Genomic DNA, 22,130 nt, shown 5'->3' with positions numbered 1-22,130 from the left:
GGGGGTTGCGGCAGCAGGCGACGGAGGGAAGCCATTGTCCCTCTTTGACCCTGCCCCCACATAAAACGTCACAACTCAGTGACTGAGTTGCCCTGCTCTGGTGAAAACCTAGGGCTCCAATCCTGCTACTTAACAGGCACGAACAGCCCAAAAGATGGCGCAAGAAGAACTCAAAGCCCCAGAGCCAATAACTCTAAGCGACCAACAGATTGCCAGCCTCTCAGAAGCCCAATTTAAGACACTATTTATCAGGATGCTCACAGAATTGGTAGAGTACAGTCACAAATTAGAGGAACATATGAAGGCTAAACTAATTGAAATGAAGGGAGATGTCCCGGAAACCAATAGCAATGGAAAGGAAACTGGGACTCAAATCAATGGAGTGGACCAGAAGAAGGAAACATCCGACCAGAAAGGAATGAAGAAATGAGAATTCAAAAAAATGAGGAGAGGCTTAGGAACCTCCAGGACATCTTTAAACGTTCCAACATCCAGATTATAGGGGTACCAGAAAGGGGAAAGAAACAGCCACGAGTGGAAAATGTATTTGAACAAATAATAAAGGAGAACTTCCCCAGTCTGGCAAAGGAAATACACTTCCAGGAAATCCGGGAAGCTCAGAGAGTCCCAAAGAAGTTGGACCCAAGAAGGAACACACCAAGGCACATCAGAATTACAGTAGCCAAGACCAAAATGAAGGGGAGAATCCTAGAAGCATCAAGGGATAAGGGGGCAGTCACCTACAAAGGAGTTCCCATCAGACTGTCAGCTGATTTCTCAAAAGAGACCTTACAGGCAAGAAGGGGCTGGAAAGAAGTATTCCAAGTCATGAAATCCAAAGACCTACAGCCAAGATTGCTCTATCCAGCAAAGCTTTCATTTAGAATGGAAGGACAGATAAAGTGCTTCTCAGATAAGGTCAAGTTCAAGGAGTTCATCATCACCAAGCCCTTATTATATGAAATGCTAAAGGGACTTATATAAGAAAGAGATGATGAAAAATATTAACAGTGGAAGGACAGCAAACACACAGTTATTAACAACCACACCTAAAACAAAAGCAAACCAAGAAGACAGCTAGATCAGGAGTGGAACCATAGAAATGAAGAACACATGGGGGGTTAGAAACAGGGGGGTGGGAGGAGGAGAAGGGGGGAGAAGGCATAGAAAATAGCATAGATGGTAGGTAGAAAATAGGCAGGGGGGAGGGCGAGAATAGTGGGGGAAATATAGAATCTAAAGAAATTGAGACACGTGGTTATAAACTAAGGGGGGGAGAATAGTGGGGGCGGGAGTGTGCGGGTGGAGGGGAATGAAGGGGGGAATAGAACAACTGTAATGGTATAATCAATAAAATATATTTTTAAAAAAAGAAAATAGAAAAAAAAAGACAGGGTCTTGCAGTGGGGCTCCTGTATCCCTGACGTATGTGTATGAGAATCCCTTTGGGTACTTATTAAAAATGTAGATTCCAAAAAAAACCCCAAAAAACAAAAAACAAAAAAACCCAAATATATGGTGATGGAAGGAGACTTAACTTTGTGTGGCGAGCATACAATGCAATATACAGGTGATGTATTACAGAGTTGTACACTTGAAAGCTATATAATTTTATTAACTAATGTCACCTAAATCAATTTAATTTAAAAAAAGACTCTGTTTCTTTAAAAAACTTCACTGAATTTGAGAGTACTGGCCAAGATGAAGGCATAAGTGGATACACTGTGCCTCCTCACATTACCAAAAGAAGAACAACAAATTTAAAAATAAAAGCAACCAGAATGGCCAGAAAAATTGAACTGCATGGAAGTCTGACAACCAAGGAGTTAAAGAAGAAACATTCATCCAGACAGGTGGGAGGGGCAGAGATGGGCAGCCAGGCAGAGAGGACTTGCGGCAGGGCAGTGACTGGAGGACCGGTGTAGGAAAGTTGGTGGCTGGCATATGAGAAACAACTGGGGAGCAAGACAGACCATGCAACCCAGGGTTCCTGTGTGGTGAAATAAAGCTTCAAAACCTCTGACTGAAAAAATATGTGGGGGTGGTGGTGGTGGGAGAAACTCCCAGCCTCACAGGAAAGTTCCTTGGAGACACCCACCAGGGTCCTAGAACATGCACAAACTTACCTAGCCGGGAATCAGCACCAGAAGGGTCCAATTTGCTTGTGGGTAGCAGAGGAAGTGACTGAAAGCTGGCAGAGAGCAGAGCAAGCAGCATTGTTCCCTCTCAGACCCCTCCCTCACAGACAGTGCCACAATGTAGCAATGAGGATTGCCCCACCCTGGCGAATACCTAAGGCTCTGCCCCTTACTACATAACAGGTGTACTGAGGCAAAAAAAAAAAATATGGCCCAAACAAAAGAACAGATCAAAGATCCTGAAAAAAATACAACTAAGAGATGAAGAGATAGCCAACCTATCAGATGTACAGGTCAAAACACTGGTAATTGGGATGCTCACAGAAATGGTTGAGTATGGTTGCAAAATAGAGGAAAAAGTGAAAGCTGTGAAAGGTGAAATAAAGGAAAATGTACAGGGAACCAACAGTGAAGGGAAGGAAACCAGGACTCAAATCAATTGTTTAGAGCAGAAGGAAGAAAAAAACATCCACCCAGAAAAGAATGAAGAAACAAGAATTCAAAAAAATTAGCAAAGGCTTAGGAACCTCTGGGTCAACTTTAAACATTCCAACATTTGAACCATAAGGGTGCCAGAAGGAGAAGAGGAAGCACAGGAAATTGAAAACTTATTTGAACAAATAATCAAGGAGAACTTCCCTGATCTTCAAAGGAAATACACTTTCAGGAAGTCCAAGAAACTCAGAGAGTCCCAAAGAAGTAGGACCCAAGGAAGCACACACCAAGGTACATCATAATTAAGTTACCCAAGATTAAAGATTGGGAGAGAATCTTAAAAGCAGCAAGAGAAAAGGAGACAGTTACCTACAGAGGAGTTCCCATAAGACTATCAGCTGATTTCTCAAAAGAAAACTTACAGGCAAGAAGGGGCTGGAAAGAAGTATTCCAAGTCATGAAAGGCAAGGACTTATATTCAAGATTACTCTATCCAGCAAAGCTATCATTTAGAATGGAAGGGTGGATAAAATGCTTCCCAGATAAGGTCAAGTTAAAGGAGTTCATCATCACCAAGCCCTTATTATCTGAAATGTTAAAGGGACTTATCTAAGAAAAAGATGATCAAAACTGTGAGCTGTAAAATGACAACAAATTCACAACTATCAATACTGAACCTAAAAAACAAAAACAAACTAAGCAAACAACTAGGACAGGAACAGAACCAGAGAAACGGACATCACATGGTTAATAGTGGGGAGCAGGAGGAGGAAGACTGGGGGAAAAGGTACAGGGAATAAGAAGCATAAATGGTAGGTACAAAATAGACAGGGGGTGGTTAAGAGTAGTATAGGAAATGGAGAAGCCAAAGAACTTACATGTATGACCCATGGACATGAACTAAGGAGGTGGGGGAATGTGGGTGGGAGGGCATGTGTAGGGCAGAAAGAAATAAAGTGGGGGAATGGGACAAGTGTAATAGTATCACCAATAAAATATATGGAAAATCATAAGCCTTCTTAATTTTATTCCACTTGGATACAGAATAAAAATGTACCCAATTAAAATTTTATCCAATTAAGAAATATGAACTTGGCCCTGGCTGATATAGTTCAGCTGGTTGGAGCATTATCCGTAGACTGAAAGATGGTGGATTTGATTCCTGCTCAGGGCACATACCCAGGTTTCAGGTTCTATCCCTAGCAGGCACCTATGAGAAGGCAACCAATCAATGTTTCTTTCCTACCTTGGTATTTTTCTCTCTTTCCCTCCCTCTCTCTTCCTTCCTCTCTCTCTAAAAGCAATGAAAAAATGTCATTGGGTGAGGATAAAAAAGAAAAAAATAGGAGCTCAATCAAAATGTCAAGTGTTTTCCCAGAAGTCAAGATATTCCAAAGCACAACTATATAATTTCACAATTAAATCCCATCCATCATTCACCATAATTTGTTCCAAACCTTTTTTCTTTTTATGTTTTTATTTAATTATTGTTCAAGTACAATTTTCTATCTTTTACTTCCATCCCAGCCCACCCCCCCAGTGCTCCCCACCTCCCTCCCATTTCCACCCCTGTCCAAACCTTTTTTAAAGATACATTTTAATGCCTCCCTGAGTTTTTAAAAGGAAAACATTTTAATGTTTTCATTAACTACAATTTGCTAAAAGCTTTAAAAGCCAAAGAGATTTTTTAGCACTCTATTTGTTGAACATTTTGATTAAATATTTCCAACTGATGTTGAACAGAATAACCGAAAATTTAGAGAATTCTTTAAAAAAAAAGTCCAGTACCACTGTAGGACACTTACGTGAACTAAAAATAGTTCTTCAAAAACTCAAATATTTGTAGAATCTGATGATGCACAGCAAAGAGAGAAAGCACATGCTGCCATGCTGAGTTTTTATTTCTTATTTTTTGTCTATTCAACATGAACTTTGTCACATCCAAAAATATAGTTCAGATACTAATTGTGTCTATAGAAAAATATATTTGTAAAATTGACACTATAGCTCCTCTCGCAATTGGAGTAATATTGCAGTTGGTTTGGATGCACATATCAATTATATGTGCACTATAAGCAATCTCAAGGATAGTCCTTTTGTATAGATTTCTTAATTGAGTAATAACATTTTTTAATCCTCACCTGAGGAAATGCTTATTGATTTTAGAGAGAAAAGAAGGGAAAGAGCGAGGGAGAGAAATATCATTGTGAGAGAGAAACATCGGTTGCCTCATACTGTGCCCTGACCTGGGACCAAACCCAAACCTAAGCATGTGCACAGACTGGGAATCGAAACCATGACCTTTTGGTTTATGGGATTATGCTCCAATCAACTGAGCCACATTGACCAGAGCAAGAACATTATTTTTATATAAAAAATTTCCTCTGCTCCTGGCTGGTGTAGCTCAGTGGATTGAGTGCAGGCCTGCGAACCACATGATCACGGTTTGATTCCCAGTCAGGGTACATGCCTGGGTTGCAGGCCAGTTCCCAGCACAGGACGCATAAGAGGCAACCATACATTGATATTTCTCTCCTTCTCTCCTTCCCTTCCCCTCTAAAGATAAATAAATGAAATCTTTAAAATTTTTCTTCTGCTAAAATTTGTGTTCCTATTATCACTGAAAAAAGACAAATATTGCCCTGACTTGTGTGGCTCAGTTGGTTGGGCACTATCCAGTAAAATGAAAGGTTACTGGTTCGATTCCCAGTCAGAGCACATGCCTGGGTTATGGATTCAGTCTCTGGTATGGGTGCATACAAGAGGCAACCAACTGATGTTTCTCTCTCACATCAATGTTTCTCTCCTTCTCTTTCCTTTCTCTTTTTCTCTAAAATAAATAAATACAATCTTTGAAAAAACAAATATTTTTATCTTCAATGATGACTTTTGTTACTGAACTCAGTGTTTTTGTATCACCTTCATCTGAATTAACTTCCAAAGTTGTTATTTGATTTCCCACATTGGATATAATAATTAATCCATTATTAATTTCACTTCTCATCTATTTGAAGCACTTGAAGACACTGATATAAAGTTGGTGTCATGGAGACATTTGTTTGGCTAATTCAGCCAACACTTTAAGAGCTACTGCTTCACTTTTCTTTATTATCAAGAAAATTGATAATAAAACTGAGAAAAATAAATTTAGAAGAACAACCATTTGATTTATATGACAAGTTATGCTTCATAGAGTTATATGTAAACTTTCTGTATCTGCATGTGTGTTCCTTGAGCACAGGAAAATACCATCTTCTGAAGTAGATGCTTATGATTCTTCAGCAAATAGGTGTCTCCTGATTTTTGTGTGGTCAGTTATATCACTGTAGTCTTCATGGGTGTTAGACAGCAATAGACATTTTCATGAGTTCCATGTACATCATCAAATTTAGTATCTAAATTTTTGTAAACACATGTCTTCATTTATTTGTGCTCATTACTGCTAAAAGGATTTATTGCAAAACAGAAAGGCATTATCAAACAATAAATAAATAGTTGTGGATTTACCACATGCATAATTACACAACCACTTTTGCAAGAATGTTCAGAATGCTCTCTGTCTATACTGTATGCAGGACTGCTTAGCCTGCACACATTTCATGTACATCTAACCTGTAATTCTCCACAGCTCCCATTAACCCTGCCAACTGGCAATGCAACCACCTCTGCAACTTACATCTGGAACTTGCAGGCCAAAAAACAACTGGCCAATATACCAAGTGGCAGGCAGCTGGACAATGTCAAATTCCTTCTCCACCACTACCTGAGAACTGAGGTTAGTAGCTGTCCCTAGCTGCTGTTATCTGGACACTAGTCCTTTTATCAGTGAGCTCCCTGCCTGCTTTCTACCATGAGGAGGTTAATTATGTTATATCGGGAAAGGGTTAGGAAAAGAGAATTATCACTGATTCTCTTTCAGGTTTAATCATGTAAGAACCAAAGAGAAAACAAATTCTGTAGAAACTGTAAGTTCAAGGAGACCTATTAAACCCAAACAACATTATTTTAGCACAACTGTCAATTGTAATAGTTAGTTCTACCTTTTCCCACAGCATGGATGGAACTGGAGAATATTATGCTTAATGAAATAAGCCAGGCAGTAAAAGACAAATACCATATGATCTCATCTGTAAGTGGAACTTAGTGAACAAAATAAATTAACAAAGAAAATAGAACCACAGGCATGGAAACATGGAATAGACTGGCAGTAACCAGAGGGGCAGAGAGAAGGGGGAAATGGTAGAAAGAAAGGGAAGGAACTAGTCAAAGAACATGTGTGAATGACCCATGGACATGTGCAAGAGGGTGGGAATTGACTGTGGGAGCAGGGGTGGAATGCGCAGAGGAATGCAAAGGGGGGAAATTTGGGACAACTGTAACAGAATAACAATAAAAAATGAAAAACAAATGTGAGTCTTGACTGGTGTGACTCAGTTGGTTGGGTGTCGTCCTGTAATCTGAATCGTCATGGGTTCAATTCCTGGTCAGGGCACATGCCTAGGTTGCAGGTTCAGTGTCCGGTCTGGACACATATGAAAGGCAACAAATTAATGTTTTTCTCTTAAATCTATGTTTCTCTCTCTTTCTCCTTCCCCCCCTCTCTAAAAATAAGGAAAATATTTTAAAACATAAAAATAAAATAAATTGTAAAATGTGAGACAAATGCTAAATTGGATGAGATGCAGGAAAATGGTGTAAACTAAGACTGTCCAGAAACCAAGAATGTATAGTCATCCTGGTTACACTACTCACTGCATTATCATTTCTTAAACTGTGTTGCCTTTAATAACTCCACATGGTCTTAACCAGTGTCCTAGAGCAGTAATATCATGATGCTGAAGAACTCTGCACCCAGTTGATTACACTTTCCTCTTTTAAATATCCTTCCCTGTCATGGATTCTGGGGAGTTTTTTAATCTTTACTCTGATGTTCCCCCTCCTCTACCCAAGCTCAAAATGTTAAAGTGCTTCAGGGCTCAATCCTGGGCTTGCCTCTCTTCTCTACTCATATTCTCTCCCTAGGGGACCAGTTCCATGGCTCTAAAAACCAATTCTATGCTTATGGCTCTTGAGTCTATATCTGCAGTTAGGGCTGCTTTATAACCACACTCATATTCCCACTTACTTAATCAACATATCCAACTTGGATATTTTATAAATATTTCAAACTTAACATGCCTAAAAATGAACTACTGCCTGGGTTTGAATCCTGCCTTTGTCATTTACTAGTTGTTGCAGCATTGGTTCTTCTATGTGCCTAAATTTCCTTATCTCTAAAATGGGAACATTAAACCTATGGGAACCATATAGAGTTGTGCTAGTCAGTATAAAGCTTAGAATATTTGGCATGTATTAAACATTCCACTCAATAAATGTTGACTATTATTACCTCTGACTTGTTTTTTTCATAAAGCAATAAAACTTGAAATTTTGCTGTTTATTTGCTTCTCACCAGTCTCCCTTTCCAGAATGTAAACTCCTTGAGGATAAGGACAATATCTATCTTGTTCATCACTGTATCCTCAGTACCCACCATAGTGCCTGGCTCATAACAGATGTTCAATGAGTATTTGTTGAATTGAATGAATGAATGAAATAATAACTAATAATAATAATGGCCCAAATTAAAAACCCTGAAGCTACATTTTCTGTCTCTCCTTTCTAATGTGTCTAATCCAGGAAATAACTGGTATAAATGTTGGATGTAGTTGTGTTGCATCACAGGGGTGTCAAACTCATTTTCACCAGGAGCCACATCAGCTTCACGGTTGCCTTCAAAGGGCAGAATGTAGCTTTAGGACTGTATAAATGTAACTACTCCTTAACTAGGGGCAAGTAGCTTGGCACTGTCGCTGGGTAGAAACAAGGTGCTGGGCCAGATAAAATAAGGTGGAGAGCCACATTTAGCACGTGGGCCTTGTGTTTGCCACCTGTGTTGTATGGGATTGGGAAGTGGTTGAGGTATAAATGACCTAATGTAGGAGACCACTAGCTACACAGACTTCAACTATAGGAATTCATAAATTTTTGTGTACTATGCACCTCTTTAAGAATTTGATTAGGCCTATAGACCCTGGCACAGGATAATGTTTAAAGGCACAAAATTGTATATATGTGAATACGAAGGAAACATTTATATTAAAATGAAATTATCAAAATAATTCAAAGAAATTTGGCATAATACATGCACTTTCCTATTAACACATTAAATATTGAGATCTAGAGATGTAAAAGCAACAGTATTGAAGTACTGGTGATTAAACCATGTTTCAAGTCATATTTTAAGTGATACCTGCAATAATAGTAAAGTGGTATAAAACCATATCCATGGTTTCTATTGGTGACCAAGTCATAGGTATTGCTGATTCTACTGTGGTTTGTTGCCTGTATCTGTGATTTTAGGAAACTCCGAATTTCAGTGAAAGGCTGGTTATCATAACAATGCTACATTTTTCCCCATCTTAGTTCATGAACCCCTCTGAACTCTATCTATGGGTGCTGGCTTAAGGACTCCTGCCTTGGAGCCAGGGAATTCAGGACACTGACTAGAGAGAGATTTCACTATTTCTGTAACTCAGGATTCCATTCAGATTGCTTTTTCTTTACCACATCTCTTCAACATTTATGGACGATGCTATGACGGCAATTGGTTGATAAGTTCAATAACAGAATCTTACATATGCCTGCATGGCCTGTGCCATTAGTTCTTTTCCCATTTTGCCACTTCTGCCATTAGAGTCTTGTGATTGAGGATGTGGACGGATCATCTGTTCTTACAGACTCTAACAGTGAAAGTACTCTGTGCAATCTCGTGGAGTGTATTCCATGGAGCTGATCGCCCTTTTCATCCTTTTCAGGGTTCTCAAATTCTGACATGCAGAAGCACTGGAAATGTCTATTAAACACGCTGATTCTTAGTTCTAACCCGATATTATTTTTTTTGCTTAAGATGCCATATTTATTATGTTACATTTCTCTTTTGTTTATGCCAGAAAATTTTTTAACTAATATAAAGCTTAAGTAAGTGAAATTTGGAAGATGATGGGATCTAATTGGTTACTTCCTTACTGATTTGTTTACATTCAACATTATTTTGTATTAGTTTCAGGTGTAGAACATAGTGGCTAGACAATCACATACTTTACAAAGTGTTCCCTTGCATTTCTAGTACCCACCTGGTATCACATATAGTTATTGCAATATTATTAAGTCTATTCCCTATGCTGTGCTTTACATCTCCATGACTATTTTGTAGCTAACAATCTGTACTTCTCAATCCCTTCATCTTTTTCACCCAGTATCCCAACTCCCCCCGCCCCCAGCAACCATCAGTATGTTCTTTGTATCTATGTACCTGTTTCTCCTTGTTTTTCATTTATATTGCTCTTTAGACTCCACATATAAGTGAAATCATATAGTATTTGTCTGTATCTGACTGATTTATTTCATTGAGTATAATACCTTCTAGGTCAATCTATGCTGTCAAAAATGGTTAGACTTGATTATTTTTTGTGGCTAATATGTCATGGTATATATTTACCACTTCTTTATCCACTCATCTATTGATGGGCACTGAGGTTACTTCTATATCTTGGCTATTTAAACAACTCTGAAATAAACATAGGGGTGCATATATTCTTTCAAATTTGTGTTTTGAATTTCTTCCAACCCCAGAGATTATAATTGTGTAGATTGGTGTGGGGTGGTGAGTCTGGGACTCTAACAAGCATCATAAGGGAAGAGGAACATTGTTGTGAGGCTATATAGATTTCTGGGACAGCCCTGGACTAAGATTTATTCTATCTCTAGTCCTCACCTCTCCTCATCCTAAATTCTCCCTGTTTCCTGCTTTATAAAACCCTACCTATTGCATATGATTCATTTGACAATAACCTGGTCTCCTTCCTTCTTGAGCAGAGCAAACTTTTCTCAGTGAAAGCTGCTCTTACTGCACATGGAAAATTTTCTGGTGCACAGACATTTCAGCTCATTTTTCCTACTATCCTTTATCAGGAGATGATTATCAATTTTCTTCCTTAATGTATTGAGATATTATTGGAATTCACTATTCTGAACAATCAACAGTTTGGTATGTTGATTTACCAACCATCATCGTTGGTTTACCACCATGAGTGGTGGACACAGAGGATACACCATCCTGATCCCCATTCAAGGAATGACCTGCTGCCCAGCTGTGGAGAGTGTGCTCACACACCTGCTACCAGTCACTATAGGGCCAGCCTCCATGTCTGGTCATGAGGCCATGCTCTTCCTGGGGCAGCCAGTTTCCAGTGATTGAAAAGAGAGGTAGGCCTGACCTTGTCAACTTATTGTGGAATACTCTTATAGGCAATTCTCACTCCAGACTTTCCTGCTAGGTTAGCCAAGGCTTTGTTAGGCTGGTATCACCATTTCACTCCTTTGCCCAATCTTGCCTCCCACTTGTTCCTTTCAAAGATATTGATATCTACACCTTTTGTTCCCCAAATTTCACCCCAGCATATGCTTCTGGAAAACCCAACCAGTGACACCCCATTTCCTGCCCTGTAGCAACTACAACTAAAGTCCACAGTCTGAGGAATCGAAGATAGTGGCAGAGTAGGTAGAAATTACACTCACCTTCTCCCAGGACCAAACTGAAATTACAACTAAATTATAGAACAATCATCCTGAATAGCCAGCTGAAGACTACTTGAACAGAAGTCTTATGACCAAGGATTAAGATTAACAGAAGAAGCCACATTGAGACTAGTAGAAAAGGTGAAGTCACAAAGAAGGCTGGCCCTGTTCCCATGGACAGCAGCTGAGATTCTGACAGGATATCTCAGTGGTGGAGATTTCCTCTGAGAAATGAGGAGTCTCAACCCCATGCCAGAACCCCCAGTCCAGAGCAGCAGTGCAGGTAAGAGGCACCCACATAACATTCTGGTTGTAAAGATCAGTGGGGATTCTGTCCACCAGAGAGAGATGGAGTTTATTAGAAATCCAGCACTCTCTTAAAGGGCCAATGCACACATCTTGTTCACAGCCACTCACCCTGGGCTCAGGCAGAGGGAGGGCCACTTGGAACAAATTAGAGACCTGTGAAGAGAGCCTGGGGTTTGTGGCTCCAGGGAGAGAGCCGAAGGGACAATAGACAGTGTCCCTGCACTGAGTCACTCTCCCATACTACAGATACCATCTTTCTTGGATGTAGTGCTTTCCTTCATAGGGCATCATTACATCCCTATGGAAGGAATGTAATAACCCCACCCATTCAGACTCCCTGTTATCTGTCCTGCAGAGTTTACACCCTCTGGATGAGTCAGCTGCCCAGGCTCAAGGTGTAGAGGTCTGGGTGGACACAGAGGATACAGAGGATATCATTGACTGATTTGCATTGCTCTGGGGGTGAGGCCATTCCCCCTACTTTCCTGTAAGACTGACCTACATCACCTCCTCATGGGAGATCCACTAGCTCCACCTTTCTAACTCGTAGTGACCCTGCCCAGCTGAGCTTGGGCTTTCCAGGTTGTCCAGGCAGAATTCTGGAGAGACTGATTGGGTGGCTCTAGGGTGGGGGACATTTTCCCTCACATGCCTGACCAGTGCAGAGCCTTCCCTCCACAACTCTTGGTCTGCTTGGGCCTGATAAGCTCTGCTGGCCTCACCCTAACAACCTTCTGAGACCCCACCCCACCACAAAGGTCTGTGGCCACCTAGACCACAGCAGCTAGACTCGGTATACCCCAGGACATTTGCTGAGTAGCCTCAGACCTGGCACTGGCACCAAGGTTGAACCTGTATCATTGTGGTGAACATCACTTGCCCCTACCTCATGCAACCTGTGTACTGCAAAAGGCTCTTTCAGTGGCTGAGCATAACAGGCAGCTGGCAGGTAGAAGCAGGTGGAGGTGGATTTCAGGGTGCCTTGTGCCTTTTGTTCACCTGTCCTGGGGCTCAGTGTGCAGCTTGGCCCTTCCCACACACACCAAGGCCCAGCAGGAAAAGCCACAAATTGTGGATCCTTTTGCAGCTCAAAACAGGTAACCTAGGGCCAGTCACAGGCAGTGTTTGACATTGAATTGCACCAGCAACCCTCCAAAGAGACGCCAGAACCAACACACCCAGTGACAAGCTTCAGACAACGCCAGAGCAGGATCTAATTAGCTCCACAAGTGGCACATCCAAAGGGAGATCTCAGCAGGCACCAGATCTTTCTGGGGTAAATTCCATTTCATGTGCTCAGCACCCACACAGCAGCTCATACAGTGTGGTTGGGGTCAACCCTCACAATCACCTAGCCTGAGGGTCAACCCCATGCATGGCAAGGCCAACAGCAATCAAAACTCAACTACATCTAGAGAGCTCAAATAATCCACACAAGGGACATTCCTGGAGCATCTTGCTCTGGTGATAAGAAAGACTGTGCTATATGAAGCCACCACACCAAGATTGGGAGACATGGAAAATCTACCAATCTACCTCATACATGGAAACAAATACAGAAAAAATGGGCAACCAAAATGGGAAGACAAAGAAACATACCCCAACTGTAAGAATAGAAAAAATCCCTGGAAAAAGAAATAAATGAAATAGAGGCAGGCAATCAACAGATACAGAGTTCCAAACAATAGTTTATAAGGATGTTCAAGGAACTTAAGGGAAGAATGAATGAACTCAGTGAGACCTTAAATAAGGAGATAGTAAATGTAAAAGAGGACATAGAAACCCTAAAAAAAAAAACAATCAGAAATGAACACACTATCTGAAATGAAGAATACACTAAAAGGTATCAAAAATAGGTTAGATGAAGCAGAAGATCAAATTACTGAATTGGAAGTAAATATAGCAGAAAACACCCAATCAGAGCAACAAAAAAGAAACAAAATTAAAAATAATGAGGATAAAATGGCCAACAAGGCATCTGCTTTTCAGTGTAGCCAACGGAAATTGAAATCACCTTTTGGACACTTGGTAGACTCATCCTCAGTCAACTACACTGTTCTGAATAATGTTTCAGAAGTTGCAGCCTATTCAAGGCCAAGGAGGAGAAGATGGCAGCCAAGTAGGTGGAAACTGACTCTACTTGCTCTTATCCGCAATGCATATACTTGGCTGATCTTCAGAAAAATAAACTGAACATTGAAGGAAATCTTAGCTGATATGAAGTTTGGAAGCCAAGGAGAACAGAAGATGCTTCACAACAGTCAGCAAGGAGATTTTATAGGTTGAAGGGGAAATACCCAGTGCGTGGTGCCTGAAGCTGTGGACAGCCTGGTCAGAGATGGCAGCTTTGCAGCTCCCCTTCTTCCCAGAGCAGGGAACTCCAGACCTAGGCCATGACACACTTTGATACACAAAGTCTGGGAGATCCAGGCTACACATGCACACAGCAAGCAGCATGCCCACAGCTGCAGTGGCAAATGCCAACCAGGAGAGTGCCAGAGAGAAAGAAATGGATTCTATCTGCACCTGGGTTTGATGGAGGAGGCAGGCTGGGGCCAGGCTGGGTTTGGAGAGGTGGTGTGCACAGAAAGTGGGACAGTGACTCAGTGCTGCACTAGAAGTGCCTGGAGAGACTTTTAAAAAGGGGAGCTGAGAGGTGCTGGGCAAGGACCCCGTGTGCAGCTGCCCTGCCAGCAAGGGGAAAGGACTGAGGGTGCAGCTTGCTCTCACTGAGTGCAGCACAGCAGAGATCAGAAAGGTGCAAAGCAAGGGGACTTCTTGGCCCCAGCCTAGCAGTGCAGCTGGCAGGGCAGAGGCTGTGCAGAGTGTATAGTTTGGGACTCTGTCTGCTGTGAGGGCAGTGGGCTTGGAACTGGATGGGCAAAGATTGGGCACCTGAGATTATTCACAGCCAGGCAGAGCCCCCTTCCCCAGCAGAGAGCAAACCTCCATGAAGGGAAGGATGCACTTGGCCCCCATCTCCTGCAGGATCACAAGCAACATTTATGGGAAAATCTGAAAAACAGACAGGACAGACTCAAGAACCCCATGCAGGGTGAATATCTGTGAAGGAAAGAGAAAGAGAAATACCTAATGGGCTCATTTCGAACTTCTCACAGGGAGACAAAATACACTGGTTCCTAGGGCCCTATTTCACTAAAACCAACAAGGCAGGGAGCTCAGAAATCAGTGCAGCAAAGGGGAATCAGGGCCCTGCCCAGCCTTGGCTCACACATAGAGCTCCCATCAGCACCAAGCAAGAATGAGCTGACCCTCTTAGACAGATTGGCCCCTCCCTTGAAACAGACAGCTAATCATCAGAAACTATACAGTATTGGAAATAAGCTGGGACAGACCAAGATGAGTGGTGTAGGGGCAGAGGGAACACACACACAATTTTCCCAGAATACTGAACAGTGCCTCCCAGGGGGAGACTCAGGGGTCCCACCCTCCCAGTTGCAACAGAAGCCTGCTCATGAGGCAGGTGAAAGTAATACAGGTAACACTGCCAGAAGTTGGATGACCCACCTCGGGTCCTTGAGCTGATAAAAAGACAGAAGCAAATCCAGAAAGAGAAGACAGAAGACAAACACTAAACTCTGCTGAGATGAATTCCACCTCATCCTTCTTCAGAATTTGCGTTATTTTTTTCCTTCTTTTGCATAGCCTTTTAATATTTCTTCTTTTGCTTCAATTGTATTCCAACTAATTCACTATTCTTTGTGTTTTATTTTTATTATTTTAGATTTTATATTTTTTACTTTTTGTTTTTAAGATTTTATGTATGTATGTATTTATGATGTTCCCAATAATTTTTTCAATTCAGATTTATTAATACTTTATTTATGTTGCCTCTGTATTTTTTAAAATATATTTTATTGATTATGCTATTACAGTTGTCCCATTTTCTCCCTTCACTCCCCTCCACCCTGCAGACGCCCTCCCACCCACATTCCCCCCTTTTAGTTCATGTCCATGGGTCATAAGTATAAGTTCTTTGGCTTCCACATTTCCTACACTACTCTTACCCTCCTCCTTTCAATTTTCTACCTACCTTCTGTGCTACTTATTCTCTGTACCTTTTCCCTCTCTCTCCCACTCCCTCTCCCATCGATAGCCCTCCATATGATCTCCATTTCTGTGTTTCTGTTCCTGTTTTACTTGTTTGCTTAGTTTGCTTTTGTTTTTGTTTTAGGTGTGGTTGTTAATTATTGTGAGCTTCTTGTCATTTTACTGTTCATGTTTTTTATCTTCTTTTTCTTAGATAAGTCCCTTCAACATTTCATATAATAAGGGCTTGGTGATGATGAATTCCTTTAACTTGACCTTATCAGAGAAGCACTTTATCTGCCCTTCCATTCTAAATGAAAGCTTTGCTGGATAGAGCAATCTTTGGATGTAGGTCTTTGCCTTTCATGACTTGGAATACTTCTTTCCAGCCCCTTCTCACCTGTAAGGTCTCTTTTGAGAAATCAGCTGACAGTCTGATGGGAACTCCTTTGTAGGTCACTGTCCCCTTATCTCTTGCTGCTTCTAGGATTCTCTCCTTCATTTTCATCTTGGCTAATGTAATTATGATGTGCCTTGGTGTGTTCCTTCTTGGGTCCAACGTTTTTGGGAGTCTCTGAGCTTCCTGGATTTCCTGGAAGTGTATTTCCTTTGCCAGACTGGGGAAGTTCTCCTTTATTATTTGTTCAAATAAGTTTTCCACTCGTGGCTGTTCCTCTTTCCTTCTGGTACCCCTGTAATTCAGATGTTGGAATGGTTAAAGATATCCTGGAGGTTCCTAAGCCTCTCCTCATTTTTTAAAATTCTTGTTTCTTCATTCTCTTCTGGCTGGATGTTTCTTTCTTCCTTCTGGTCCACACCATTGATTTCAGTCCCAGTTTCCTTCCCATCACTATTGGTTCCCTGTACATTTTCCTTTATTTCACTTAGCATAGCCTTCATTTTCCTCTAGTTTGCAAACAAATTCAACCAATTCTGTGAGCATCCTGATTAGCAGTGTTTTGAACTGTACATCTGATAGGTTGGCTATCTCTTCATCACTTAGTTGTATTTTTTCTGGAGCTTTGATCTGTTCTTTCATTTGGACCATTTTTTTTTGTCCTGACGTGCCATTTACATAGTGAGGGGCAGAGGCTTAGGTGTTCACCCAGGCAGGGCAACCCATGTGGCTGTGTTGTGACGCTGCATGTGGGGAAGGGGTCTGAGAGAGAGCAATGGTGCATGCTCTGCTCTCTGTCGGATTTCAGTCACTTCCCCCACTTCCCACAAGAAAATTGCGCCCTTCTGGTGCTGATTCCCAGGTGGTTGGATTTGTGTACATTCTAGGACCCTGTGAGTCTCTCCAACAAACTCTCCTGTGAGGCTGGAAGTTTCTCCCACAGCCTCAACCCCCACAAGTGTTTTTAATCAGTGGTTTGAGGCTTTATTTCCCCACACTGGGGCCCCAGGATTCCCAGTCTATCCCGCTTCCCAGTTGTTTCTCCTGGTTTATCGAATGTGGGACCACCCAGTCCGCAATCCACCCATCTCACTGGGTCTGCCGGCTGCTGCCTTGCTGTGAGTCCTCTCTGCCTGCCTGCCTGTCTCCACCCCTCCTACCTGTCTGGATGAATGTGTCTTCTTTAACTCCTTTGTTGTTGGATTGTCATACAGTTTGGTTTTCTGTCAGTTCTGATTGTTTTTTGTTTTTAAATTATTGTTGTCCTTTTTTGTTGTGTGAGGAGGTACAGTGGGCCTACCTACACCTCTATCTTGGCCGGAAGTCTGTCCTATTTATTTATTTTTAGAGAGAGGGGAAGGGAAGGAGAAAGAGAGGGAGAGAAACAGCAATAAGTGGCTACTTCTTACGCAACCTTACTGGAAACCTGGCCTGCAACCCAGGCATGTGCCCTGACTAGGAACTGAACAGGTGACCCCTTGGTTCACAGGCCCATGTAGGCACGTGTCTTAACCAGGAATCAAGCCAGTGACCCTTTAGTTCAAAGGCTGGCACTCAATCCACTGAGCCACACAAGCCAAGGGTGTTTACTATTTTTTTAATTTCAAATGTCAGAGGTTACTCTTCCCCGGTCTTACTCCATCTTGCCTTCCACCTGCCCTTGCTTATTTGCGTTTGAGATTTTATTTTCTCTCTTTCTTAGCCTCAATTCTATTCTTTAGTCTTTTTGTTGTTCTTGTTTTTTTATTTTTATTTTAAAATATATTTTACTGATTATACCATTACAGTTGTTCTATTCCGCCCCTTCATTCCCCTCCACCCTGCACACCACCTCTCCCACCATTCCCCCCTTTAGTTTATGACCACGTATCTCAAGTTCTTTAGATTCTATATTTCCCCTACTATTCTTGCCCTCCCCCTATCTATTTTCTACCTACCATCTATGTTACTTATTCTCTTTACCTCCTGCCCCCTTCTCCTCCTCCCACTCCCTTGTTGCTAACCCTCCATGTGATCTTCATTTCTATGGTTCCGCTCCTGATCTAGCTGTCCTCTTAGTTTGCTTTTCTTTTTGGTGTGGTTGTTAATAACTATGAGTTTGCTGTCCTTTCACTGTTCATATTTTGTATCTTCTTTTTCTTAGATAAGTCCTTTTAACATTTCATATAATAAGGGCTTGGTGATGATGAACTCCTTCAATTTGATCTTATCTGAGAAGCACTTTATCTGTCCTTCCATTCTAAATGAAAGCTTTGTTGGATACAGCAATCTTGGCTGTAGGTTTTTGGATTTCATGACTTGGAATACTTCTTTCCAGCCCCTTCTTGCCTGTAAGGTCTCTTTTGAGAAACCCGCTGACAGTCTGATGGGAACTCCTTTGTAGGTCACTGTCCCCTTATCTCTTGCTGCTTCTAGGATTCTCTCCTTCATTTTCATCTTGGCTAATGTAATTATGATGTGCCTTGGTGTGTTCCTTCTTGGGTCCAACGTTTTTGGGAGTCTCTGAGCTTCCTGGATTTCCTGGAAGTGTATTTCCTTTGCCAGACTGGGGAAGTTCTCCTTTATTATTTGTTCAAATAAGTTTTCCACTCATGGCTGTTTCTTTCCCCCTTCTGGTGCCCCTATAATCTGGATGTTGGAATGTTTAAAGATGTCCTGAAGGTTCCTAAGCCTCTCCTCATTTTTTTGAAATCTTGTTTCTTCCTTCTTTTCTGGTTGGATGTTTCGTTCTTCCTTCTGGTCTACTCCATTGATCTGAGTCCCAGTTTCCTTTCCATCACTATTGGTTTCCTGTGCATTTCCCTTCATTTCAATTAGTTTAGCCTTCATATGTTCCTCTAATTTGTGACTAAAATCAACCAGTTCTGTGAGCATCCTGATCACCAGTGCTTTGAACTGTGCATCTGAGAGGCTTGTTATTTCTTGGTTGCTTAGAATTATTGGCTCTGGGGCTTTGAGTTCTTCTTGAGCCATGTTTTGGACTGTTCGTGCCTGTTATGTATGAGGAGCAGAGCCCTAGGTGTTCACCAGGGCAGGGCAACTCAGGCGCTGGGTTGTGACACTGTATGTGGTGGCGGGGTCAAAGGGGAGCAATGGCGGTCCCCTCTGCTGCTTCCCACTGCTGGGGCCTGCGTGGTCTGTCTCACTGCTCACTGCTCACTCCTTTGCTGGTTTATCTGTGTGCAAATGTGTGACCATGGCCAGCCTGCCACCCTGCACCCTCACTGGGTCCACCCAATGCTACCCCAGCTGCCTGGGCGCTGGTGGTTGGGGGATCCTTCCTGCCCGACACTGCTCCACTGCTGGCTCCGCCCCTCTTACCGGTCTGGTTAAATGGTTTGTTGTTGTTGGCCTTCCATATAGTTCAATTTTCTGTTCTTTGGTTGCGTCTTGTGTACTAATCCTTTGTTGTATTCAAACTTGGTTGTGGGAGAAGACTCAGTGTTTCCACCTACACCTCCACCTTGGTGGAAGTCCTCTTTAGTCTTATTATTTCTCCTGTACTTATCCTCTCAAAATCATTTTTTTACTGCACATATTTCATAGTCCCTTTTCTCTCTCATATAATATTCTTATTCTTTTTCCACCTTTATTAATCTGCTCAGCTCTTTGTTATTGACCCTGTTGTGGTTCTTCTGTAATTTTTTTCCCTTTGGCTCAATACCATTTTAATTTTACTTCAAACTTCATATTGTACTCTTTCCTTTTCTTACTTCATTTTGCCATCACCCTTCCCTGTTTTATTTACATTTGAAATTTTATTTCCCCCCATTCTTCACCTTGTTTTTATTCCTTACTCTTATTATTTCTCCTTCTTCCCAAAGTCATTTCTCTCTCCTTTAGTTATCACACATTCCCTTTCTCATATCTTATAATATTCTTAATCTCTCTCCATTTTATTAATCTTTGCTTAATTGCTGTTGATATTGCTGATGTGGTATGGGGGTATTTTTGCTAGCATGGGTTTGGATTCTCTGAGCAGTATTGCTTTGTTAACTAGCACCTGTATAACAGCATAAAAGATGTTGCAAGGGTTGTGACTACCAGTCGGCTAGCTGGAGGGGAAAACCCACTAGCGAATGAGCCATCAGTAATCAAAGCCCAGTATAACAAGAGAGCCCAAATAAACTAAATAAAGGGCAAACCTAGAGCATCCAGATCAGGAGATCAAAGAGATTGAACCACTGAGTCCACAGAACTCCTACCACTACAGTCCACCACATGAAGACAGGCGGGAAAAGCAGAGCAACCTGGATGCAGAAACAAACAAAAAAAGAAAACTAACATGAGGAGACAAAGAAATAATCCCCAATCAAAAGGAAAGGAGGTACACCCAGGGAAATATGTAAATGAAATTGAAGCAAGCAATCTATCAGACATAGAATTCAAAATAATGGTTGTAAGGATGCTCAAGGAACTCAATGAAAAATACAAGAAACTTAGTGGGAAATACAGTAGCATGAAAAAGGACATGGAAACTATGAATAAGAACCAGGAATAAATGAGGAATACAATATCTGAAATGAAAAATACACTAGAAGGAATTAAAAACAGGCTAGATGAAGCAGAGTTACAAATCAGTGAGCTGGAAGACAAGACAGAAAGAAATATGCAGAGTAACAACAACAACAACAACAACAACAACAAGAAAACCCTCAAAAAGAATGAGTGTATTTTAAGGAAGCTTTAGGACCACATGAAACAGAAAAACATTCACATCATAGGAATATCACAAAAAGAAGAAAAGGAACAAGGCTTAAAAAACCTATTTGAAAAAATAATGACAGAAAACTTCCTTAATCTGATGAGAGAAAAACTGATACAAGTTCAGGGAGCACAGAGGGTCCCAATGAAGATGAACCCAAAGAGGCCCACTCCAAGACACATCATAATTAAAATGCCAAGTTTTAAAGACAAAGAAAATCTTAAAAGCAGCAAGGGGTAAAAAGCAAGTAACATACAATTAAACTCTAATAAGCCTATCAACTGATTTCTTAATGGAAACACTACAAGCAAGAAGGAACTGGCACAAATATTCCAGGTAATGAAAAGCAAGGACCTGCAAACAAATCTACTCTATCCAGCAAAGCTCTTATTTAAAATGGGAGGAGAGAGGGGGGAAAGGTACAGAGAATAAGAAGCATAAATGGTAGGTAGAAAATAGACAGAGGGAGGTTAAGAATAGTATAAGAAATGTAGGAGCCAAGAACTTAAATGAATGGACGTGAACTAAGATGGGGAAGAAATGCAAGTGGGAGGGGGTGTAAAGGGCAGAAGAGAATAAAGGGAGGGAAATAGGACAGCTGTAATAGCATAATCAATAAAATATATTTAAAAATAAAACAAAATGAAGGAGAAATAAAAAGCTTTCCAGACAAAAGAACATTAAGAGAGTACATCTCTACCAAGCCAGCACTGCAAGAGATGCCAAAGGGACTGCTATAAAAAGGAGAGAGAGAGGGAGAGAAAGAGAAGGATACAGGTACAGAAAAAATGTCAATGAATAAGTATCTATCAATAACAACCTTAAATGAGAGTAGATTAAAGCCTACAACAAAAAACATAGGGTAGCTGAATGGATGAGAAAACACAACCTGCACATATGCTGCCTACAAGAGACCCACCTCAGAACAAAAGACCTACCCAGACTGAAAGTGAAGTCATGGAAAAAATATTCCAAGCAAACATACACAAAAAGAAAGTTGGGGTAGCAATACTTAAGTCAGACAAAACAGACTCCAAAACAAAAGCCATAAAAAGATACAAAGAAGGGAGTTCCTTCTAAATAATACATAAGGGAGTAGTCTAACAGGAGGATATAACCCTTGTAAGCATATTGCACCCAACATAGGAGGACCTAAACATATAAAGAATGTCTTGCAGGACTTCAAGTAAGATATTGACAACAACACAGTCATCATAGGGGATTTTAACACTCCACTGTCAACAATGGATATATCTTTCAAACAAAGAATCAACAAGGATATTGTGGCACTGAACAACACTCTAGATCAAATGAACTTAATTAGTATATAAAAAAAACCTTTCACCCCCAAAAAGCAAAATATACATTCTTGTCAAATGCACATGAAACATTTTCAAAGACAGACCACATGGTAGGACACAAAATAAGCCTCAGAAATTCAAGAAAACTGAAATCATATCAAGCATGGGTTTAGATC

Source organism: Sturnira hondurensis, unplaced genomic scaffold (genome assembly GCF_014824575.4).
Source record: "Sturnira hondurensis isolate 20B ecotype Veracruz unplaced genomic scaffold, ASM1482457v3 Scaffold0008671, whole genome shotgun sequence".
Classification (NCBI taxonomy): Eukaryota; Metazoa; Chordata; class Mammalia; order Chiroptera; family Phyllostomidae; genus Sturnira; species Sturnira hondurensis.
The sequence above is the reverse complement of the archived record's forward strand: the minus strand, read 5'-3'. Positions refer to the sequence as shown.